Source organism: Physeter macrocephalus, chromosome 9 (genome assembly GCF_002837175.3).
Source record: "Physeter macrocephalus isolate SW-GA chromosome 9, ASM283717v5, whole genome shotgun sequence".
NCBI lineage: Eukaryota > Metazoa > Chordata > Mammalia > Artiodactyla > Physeteridae > Physeter > Physeter macrocephalus.
Window position 1 is genome coordinate 6,641,741 of NC_041222.1, and position 9,189 is coordinate 6,650,929.

General features: G+C 40.1%; 1 protein-coding gene across 1 annotated transcript in view; it reads left to right on the forward strand.

Annotated features, from left to right (window-relative positions):
* BRINP1 (BMP/retinoic acid inducible neural specific 1) overlaps nucleotides 1-9,189 on the forward strand; it is a 196,992-nt gene that overhangs the window by 146,165 nt on the left and 41,638 nt on the right. The gene's annotated exons all lie outside the window — the stretch shown is intronic.

The following is a 9,189-nucleotide window of genomic DNA, read 5'->3' on the forward strand; positions in this document are numbered from 1 at the left end:
ATGGAGCACATTAATGAGTTGAATATTAATTTGAGAGTAATGGGAACCATAAAAGGGTTTTAAAAAACAAAGTAGCAGGAAGAGATTAATGTTTTGGAAGATCACTCTGGCTACTGTGTGGTCAATTAATTAGAGAGGAGTAGTTCGGAGGTTGTTGACCGGTTAGTTAAGGGCTACTGCAGTATTCAAGATGAGTTGTCACAGACTGAAACCGTGGAAGCAACAGTTGGGATGGAGAGAAATAGACCAATTTTGGAGTTACTTAGGAGGTGTCACTACCAGGATTTAGTGAAAAGACCATGAAAGATTTAGGTATTTGAGTGAATGGAGAGTGGGAATAAGATAGAGCCGACAGACAGGAAAATACATATGATTCAAGGTAGTGTGTAATATAGTAGAGCTAGTAAAAGTAATGCATACTATTACAGAGATGTGGAAAAGGAGGTAATCCATTCTATCTGTCTAGGTAGAGGAATCATAGAAAGGAGGAAAAATATTCTCCTGGTGGAAGGTAAAACAAAAAAAACTTCTTAAATATAAGACAGAATAATATCTCATGACTTTTGGGTAAGCTGATATTTATTCAGTAGCATACATAAAGCACTAAGTAAAAGAAAAAGATTGATAAATTGGACTACTTTAAAATTAAGAATTTCTGTTTATCAGAAGATGCTATTCATGGAATGAAAATGCAAGTTACAGAGTGGAAGGCAATATTGGTGATAAATGTATCTGACAAAGAACTCATGTGTAAAATATGTAAATAACCTCTAAAAACCAATAAGAGAAAGGCAGACAATCCGGAAAGACAAGAAAATGGGTAAAAGGCATGAACAGGTGCTTCGCAAACAAGAATATCAAAATGGCTAATAAATATCTGAAACGGTGATTAACTTTACTAGTCCTCAGAAAATGTAAATTAAAACAGTGTCATAACACACCGATCAGTCTGGCTCAACTGAAAAATCTGACAGTATCAAGGAGTGACAATGTTGAACACTGGGAACTTACATGCATTTCTCCTGGGAGAATAAATTAGTACAATCACTTTGGAAAACTCTTTTTGGCAGCTTCTACTGGAAACTCAATATGTCCTCACCCTATGACCTAACAATTACAACTCCTAGGAATATGCCCAACAGAAATGTTACCTTTGTTCACCAAAAACCATGAATGTTCATAGGCGTTTTGTTCAAAATAGTACCCCAAATGGAAATAGCCCCAAATGCCCATCAACAAAAAAATGGGTAAATAACTTGTCATACATTCACATGATGGGCTACAATACAGAAATGAGAAAGAATCAACTACCCTTTCATGCAAAAATATAGAAGAATCTCATGAATGCAACATTAAATAACAGAAGCCAGACACGGAAGAGGAAATGCTGTATGATTCCGTTCTTACACAGCTCAGAAACAGTAAAACAAATACATTGCTTTAGAATTCCAAAGAGCATTAACCTTTGTGGAGGAGGAATGGGGAAGTGACTGAAGAGAGATGAGAGAGGTTTCTGGAAGTCTTAGTAATGTTCTGTTTCTTGATCGCTGTAGCCACACATGGATGTGTTTACTTTGTGAAAATTCATGCAGCTGTACACACATGATTTATATGTATACATTTCTGTGTATACAATATGCAGCTATTAAAAATTTATTTAATAATGTGCTCTATCTTGACATCCTCTGCAAAGAGAAGACATGAATAAAGCAGAGACAAATGATCAGGAGGTGATCCAGCCCAGCTAGAAGGGAAACTGCATGGACTGAGGGGTGGAGGAACCAGAAATAATAGATACTATTTATAAAACACTTCCTTGAGTGCCAGGGACTGTGTTAATTTATTTTTATTATATTTACATTTATGTATTTGTTTTTATTTTAACTCTTATTTATTTGTTTTGTATAACTGGATTTATTACATTTTTAATCTTCATAGCATTCCTATAAGGAAGGCATAAATAACATCCCCCTTTTGTGGGTGAGAAAACTGAGGCTGAGAGAGGTTTCTTAATAAGTGATTGAGCCAGAATTTTAACCCGACCTGACTTCAGAGTTTCTCCTTCTCGAAACGGGTTGCTCCGTATTCCTCTATTCCCCTCCTAAAGCCTCGGAATGAGGCTGGCGTGAGATTCTGCAGAGGCTTATTTGGGTAGATTGAGGATGATATGAATGACAGTCTAATGACATTCACTTTGTGGTGTTTCATAAAAGGTTCACAAAACAGGGCAAAGATGGAGGGAAATAGGAAACAGAAAGAGGAGGATTGGAGGAGACTCAAAATGAGGAAGAAAGGATCATGGAAATGAGCAGAGGCTATTAGTAGTCAAAGCAGCAACCACTGAACTAAACTAGTTGTAATAATGCTAGTGGCATAATGATAACTTCTTATTTTTATCCTTCTTTCTCCAAGAAGCCCATTGAGTGTTTTACCGACATTGTCATGTAATTTAATCTAGTATCCATCTGGTGAGATGGATGTACAGAGAGCAGACCTCTGTCCCTGTAGCTCACTGAAGTGGAAACAGATGCGGGGAAAATCTTTTGCTGAAATCTAGGGATAATCCAGAAATGTATTCATTCACACATTCACATTCATTTAGCAATATTTATTGAACATCAACTATATGTCAGACATTGTTTTAAGAGCGGGATGTGGAGACGTGAATAAGCTAAGTCTCAATCGTTTTGGAGTTTATATTTAGTGTGTGGGTGTTGGGGGAGCAGAAAGAAAGAAACAAGTAAAGAAAGAAATATATTTTCTTTACAATTAGAGAGATAGTGTGGGAATAGGTCATCTAGAAATTTGTAGACCATGGAACAGACTTCAGATTTTATTCTGAATGAAATGAGAAGCCACTGGAAATTCAGGCAGTGGAGTAACTGCAGCTGACTTACATTTTACATGAATTACTGTGACTGTTATGTAGAAAAGAACTGTAGAGGGCAAGACCACATACAGAGAAACCAGCTTGGAGGCTATAGTGTTTATCAAGGTGAGAGAAAATGGCGGCCTGGACCATGACAGTGGCAGTGTGGGTTGTAAGAAGTGATTGGATTGTGGATATATTTTTAAGTAGTGCTGACATTAGTTGGCAATGGACTGAGAAAATGCTTGTGAGAAAAAGAGAGAAGCCGGGGATGTTCCCAAAGTTTTGCCTGAGCGACAGCAATGATGGAATTGCCTTACTGCTGTGTTGAATTCTGTGGGAGGAATCCGTTCTGATGGGATATGAGGAATTGGGTTCGAACGTAATTGGGTTTGAACCTAGGTTTGAGAAGTCTCTTATATATACGATTGTCAATGTCGAGTGGACATTTGGAAAGTCAGGGGAGAGAACAGAGATATAAATTAGCATAGAGATGATATTTAATGATATGACATTGGACAAGATTACCTTGGGAGAGAATGTAGATAGAGAAAAGAAGGAATCCAGTTATTGAGCTGTGGGGAATTTAATATCAAAGAGTTGGGGTAAAGGCATACTAATGAGGAACAAGGAAGGGAAGCTAAGAAGTGGCCAGGGGTGCGGGTGGCAGTGTCGTGGGACGAGAGCCAAGAGAGTGTGGTATCCTGGAAACCAAGGGAAGAATGTTTTCCAAAGCAGAGGTCGTTGTCAACTGTGTCAAACGCCGCTTATAGGATGAGTAAGATGAAGATGAGAACAGAGTAGTGGGCTTAGCAACATGGAGGTCATGGGTGACCCTAACAATGATGCTTCTATGGAATTATGGGAGTGGAAGCCTGAGTAGAGTGAGTTCAAGAGAAAATAAGAAGAGAGGAAGTGAAGGTAGGGGTTTAGCAAACTCTGCGGAGGAATCTCACAGTGAATGGCGCAATAGCAGAAGGTGACGTGGAGTGCATGAGTTTTTCTTCTCTTTTAATATAGAAGCAACAAAACTTTTATATGCTGATGGGAGTTATTCTTCAGAGAGGGAAACATTGATTCTATGAGAAAGAGGGATTATTTTAGGGTCACAGTTGAGCAGGGAAGAGTGAATAGGATCTTGTATATGACTGGAATTATTTGCCTTAGATAAGAGCTCCTGCAAGTTCATACAGAGGGAAGGGAAGGAGAACCTATGGACCCATAGGTGGGGTGGGTACAATTCACAGTTGTGGTAATGGGACCATTTTTTTTTTTTTTTTTTTGCGGTACACGGCCATGGCTCACGGGCCCAGCCGCTCCGCGGCATGTGGGATCTTCCCGGACCGGGGCACAAACCCGTGTCCCCTGCATCGGCAGGCGGGCTCTCAAGCACTGCGCCACCAGGGAAGCCCGGAACCATTTTCTTAAACTTTACTTCTGATCACTTTTCATAGATGTGTTACAAGATTTTTCAGATTTTAATATCTCTGAAATTAGAATGTTTCTTATAACTGATGGCATGTCATAGTTTAATTGGCAGGTTATTTTTTTTCTTAGTGTATACAAAACAATGATATGTTTTACAATAAATGGCATCTCAGATTCAATGACACATAGTGTTTTCCTCAGTGAAAAAGGAGTGAAGTCACTAACCCACTCTCAGTTTCCAAAAGAGAAGGATGGACAAGAGTACAGTCAAGATCTTGAAAAGATGAGATGCCAGGCAGTGAGGGGATATGGGATGAAAGACTCCAGGCATCATCTACACTCTGCACCTCCAGAGAGGCCACCCGAGACTCTGCTGTGTTTTGAGAGCCTCCTCCTAATATTCACGTTCAAATGGCCCATTTCACTTGTTGATCTTAAATTATTTCTCCTCCTCTTTCTCCTTCTTCTTTCGTCCCTCCTTCTTCCTCCTCCTCCTTACCCCTTCTTTTCTTTCCTTGTGTCTCTTCTTGAAACCTCAGCTTCTTCCAGACCAGTCTCTATCTCCTATCACTCATGAACTCAGAATCTCTTCATGCCCTAAATGACTTCCCTTCTCTCTTTTATTGAGTTCAGTCCGTCTTTCCATACCCAGCACTAATATCCATCCCCTCATTAGAAATCCTTCCTTCTTTATCCCTGTCTTGGCTCACCTCCTCCCATCATCATTTCTCTCTTTCCTGGATCATTGCAGTGATTGCCAAACCAGCCTTCTTGATTCTGATCACTCTTGCTGATCTGTCCCCATCGAAGCAGCCGGTGTGCTCTTCTTAAAATCAAATCAAACACTGTCACTTCCCTGCTTAAAACCCTTCACAGGGCTTCCCTGGTGGCGCAGTGGTTGAGAGTCCGCCTGCCGATGCAGGGGACGCTGGGCATCCCGAGCCTGTGCTCCGCAACGGGAGAGGCCACAACAGTGAGAGGCCCGCGTACCGTCAAAAAAAAAAAAAAAAACCCTTCACAATCTCTGATATGGGTATAAGGAATAGACCTGGGCACCAGACTATTCATAATCAAACTCTTGCCAATTTTCTTGGCTTTGTCGTATTCCATCATCCAGTACATACTAGGTCCTTACTCCAGGCCTGTGGAATTTCTTACATTTTACTACAGGAATCTTTTTTTGTTTTTTATTGCTTCAAACTTTTGTACATCATCTCTCTAGTTCCTGGACTTTCACCTCTCCCAGGAAAACTTCTCTTAATGCTTCTGCCCTGGTTGTTAGACACCCTGCCCACCTTCTTCCCTAGGATTTGTCATGCAATAGTATAATCATCCTATTATTAATCTGACTCCCCAGTTGGAGTATAAATTCCTCACTGGTAAGAGCCATCTCTCTCTCTAGCGTGATGTATAGAACCTGGTGCATAAAGAATGATCAGAAGATATTTGTTAAATGAATTTATAAATGAATGGATAAATAATTAAATGAATAAATCACCCAGCCCATAGTGAGCTCCTTTCTCTGAATTCTTACGATTCTCATTCTCCATCATGCTGGATCCAGTTCAACCTAAGGACAATGTCCTGAGGGCTTACTCTATACCAGGAGCCTTCTTGCATGGATAGCATTCTTCAAAGTGCATGTGCCTTTTCTGTTGCGTTGGATGTGTCCATATTTCAGGCAAGAGGCATGCCCCTTTACTCCTCCAAATGCCACCTCTTCTGAGAAGTCTCTTTAAGACCTCTTGTACAGCAGTTTTTAAAACTTCATCTTGCAACATATTCTTTTGCATTTGGGTTTTACCTCTTCTATTAGATTTGATGATTGGCCTCGTTAAGGACGGGATTTTGCCAACTTTGTGTTTCGTTGTACTCAACAGAATGCTGTGGACATTGGGACTCGATATGTATTTGCTGAATTGAAATTTTGCATAGGATTGGCGTTACAGGGACAAGAGAAGGAGGACGACAAGGAGGATGGGGGAAGGAGAGAAAGAGGAAGGGGAAAGGGGTTGGAAGAGTAAAGGATGGAGGAGAGGGGGAGGAAGAGAGGGAGGGGATAGAGGAGGAAATCGAGGAAAAACAGGGAGGATGAGGAAGAGAAGTAGTATCAATAATCCCTTTCCTCCGTAGCCAGGCATTATAAATGGAGTGAAGATAATGATTTTTAAAATCATCTTGCAACAAGTAATAGAGAGAGGGGAACAGAGTATTTGAACTGTTTAAAATTAACGTTATTTTGAGCTGTTACTCCTTCTTAGGCATATTGTGCTTATATCCATGAGCCAGTTTATCCCTCCCACCAACTAAGAGATAGGGGTCATGCTCCCCATTACACAGATGAAGAAACTGAGGCCCCAAGAGGTGAAGTCACTTTCCCAAGATCCCCCGGTTTTTCATTCCTAGCCGCCTGGGATCCATGATTACTTTTCTCAGGGAGCCTTGAGTCAGCACAACAGATTCTAGATGTGGGTACAATGGGAATAAGTCCCTGCCCAGCTGCAGTAGTCGAGGAAGAGGGGAGGGAATGAACGTCATTAGGCCTTCTTTTCATGAAGCCCTGTCACCCCACGTGGCCTTGTGACCCCAGTGGAAGGCGGAGTGATTGTTGCCAGAGCCTGCTCTAGTCAGCAGCTTCGGGCTGACTCCTCATTAAGAATTAGCCTGGCTTGCGACTAGGCCCTTCTTGTCGATTAGCAGGGGCCTAGGAGGCACTGATGGGAATCCGTGTTTCCATCTTCCTGTGGCTCTGTCTGTAAAGCCTGTTGAATAAAAGATCAGCGCCTTCATGACAAATGGGATTGCTGACTTCCACCCAACTGCTTGACTCCAAATATTGGTTTTCCTTTATGAGCCAAGGAGCACCATGTTCTCTGCCTTGTGAGAAGTGAAGTTCCTCTTAAGAAGTGGATTGAAGATATCAATTAAAACTCAATCAGAGGACAAATAGGGAGTGTCCGAGAGCACATGTGATAGTGATAAGTCCTTGGACTAGTTAATTAAGTTTCTGAGCTTCTCTAGGTCTTCTAATAAATGGGAATAAAAACACCACTGCCTCAGAGTCATGGTTCTGCATTTATTTGAAAAATATGTTGAAAGCACCTGACCTAAAACCCAAGAGGGCTGATACAAAATAATAGCTATGATTTCCTGGATAGTTCTCATGTGCCAGGTATAGAGCTCATTCCTTTATATTAATCTCTCAGAAACCTCAACACAGACCCATTTTCCAGATTTGCAAATTGAGGCTTACAGAAGTTAGGTAACGCTCTTGTAGCCAGCGGAGCAAGAATTTGAACACAGGTCCACTCAATGCCAGTGCTCTTAAAGTGTGTAGCATATTGTGTCTCAAACTGGAACATATAATCATGGTTTTTATTGGAGCAAGTAGTTGTGTAGCGCTTTCTATGTGCTGATAGGTTCTGCTATTTACTTTAGAAAGTCTGTGATTTTCCTAAAATTACTTGCCAACTTGTGGATGTGCGTAGGTGTGCCATTTCCATAGCTATTCTCATACTCTCAAAAGAATCCAGAACCAGAAAAGATCAAATACCTTTATAACAGACGATTATGAAAGCCTCACAACATTCCAGGTATAGATGACTATAAAAAGGGCTGCCTCTGACGGGGGGAAATCTGGAATAATTTGGTGACTCAAGACTCAGACTTGTACAGAAAGAGGTGGAAATGCTAATGGAGCATAAGCTGGTGTTGAGGGGAGGGAATATCAGAAGATTTATCCTTTGGTATGTGGTCACGTGGGGCTATACCTTTCAATAAACTTGTGGCCGAGTTTGCAGCATGGAACTCCTGATTGAACAGTGATCAATGTGACAATTTGACCTACTTTAACCACCACATCCCACTTGATTCCTTGTTGATCTCTGATTGTACACAAATCAGGCGTCAGGATGGCCAAAACCTAAATAAATCACCCATGGAAATTTATACATTGACTTTCTTCAAACACGGTACCTGTTTATTTTTTAAGATTATTAAGTCAATCTTTATTTTTTTCGCCTCACAATACATCTTAGGCACAATTAAGCTCTTCTTTGGCGCTGCAAATATAGCACTTTTGATGCACTTCTACTGTGTTCTAGATACATTCTACCTTGTTTCATGTGCACAATTGTTCATATTTCTACTAAATTGCAATTAAATTCCCTGAAAGTAGAATCATACGTGTTTTAATGTGTTCATTTTAATGTGTTCATTATTCACTTCTTATTTCAGTGTTTAGTTTGTAGTATACGCTCAATAATTATTTACTGATTTAAATTTATTTGAACTGTCAAATCAATTTGCTTTGAATCTTAATTTTTTACTGTGATAAAATATATATCACACAAAGTTTAATGTTTTAAACATTTTAAAATCCACAATTTAGGGGCATTGAGTATATCCACAGTGTTGTGCAACTGTCATCACTATCTAGTTCCAGAACTTTCTCACCATCCCACATGGAAGTTCCATATTCATTAAGCAGTAATTTCCCATTCCCCACTCCCTCCAACCCCAGACAACTACTAATCTGCTTTCTGTCTCTATGGACTTGCCTATTCTGGACATTTCATATAATTGGAATCATACAATATGTTTTTGTGTGTGTTTCTGGCATCTCTGATGCAACAAAATGTTTTCAGGTTCATCTATGTTGTAGCATGTAACAGTACTTCATTCTTTTATGGCTGAGTTAAGATTCCATTGTGTGGATAGACCACATTTTGTTATCCATTCATAAGCTGATGGACATTTAGGTTGTCTTACCTCTTTGTTAATATTGCTTCTATGAACAGTGTGTTCAAGTTTTTATTTGAATACTTCTGTGCAATTCTTTTTTTTTTTTTTTTTTTTTTTTTGCGGTACGCGGGCTCTCACTGTTGCGGCCT